We start from the raw sequence: 546 nt of genomic DNA on the forward strand, positions 1-546 counted from the left end.
GCTCTAGGCTGGGAGCTCAAGCTTATTGCTTTTTCAAACACGGTCTACACCTCTCAGGTGCCGAGTTACAGGACGGTGAAAACAGTGAGTTTGTGTTAGACGCGAATCGTGCTCTGTTTCATGCTTTAGGCTGGGAGCTCAAGCTTATTGCTTTTTCAAATAAGGGAGATTTCCATCTCCCTTATTTGCATATTACCCAGAGGAGCGTGCGTGGCCATTTGAGTCTCCTCACTTATTTATAGTATATAGTTGCTCTCCCTAAGGAGAAAAGAGCGTTTCTGACCCCTGTCCCAGGCCTCTCACTAGCAAAAGCCAGACTCCTACTGTACACTGATGATGGGCAATAACCCGGAAACAGCTGTAAGTGCATGGAGTCTGGCTTTGCTTTTGAATACCAGTCATTGTAAGAAGACTTGTATAAAAAGTCTCACTTTGACTCGAAGGAATGCTGCCTTTCTATTGAGTCTCCTCACATTGTGGAGGATTTATTCCATCTCCCTTATTTGCATATTACCCAGAGGAGCGTGCGTGGCCGTTTGAGTCTCC

This window comes from Eleutherodactylus coqui, unplaced genomic scaffold (genome assembly GCF_035609145.1).
Source record: "Eleutherodactylus coqui strain aEleCoq1 unplaced genomic scaffold, aEleCoq1.hap1 HAP1_SCAFFOLD_42, whole genome shotgun sequence".
Lineage (NCBI taxonomy): Eukaryota > Metazoa > Chordata > Amphibia > Anura > Eleutherodactylidae > Eleutherodactylus > Eleutherodactylus coqui.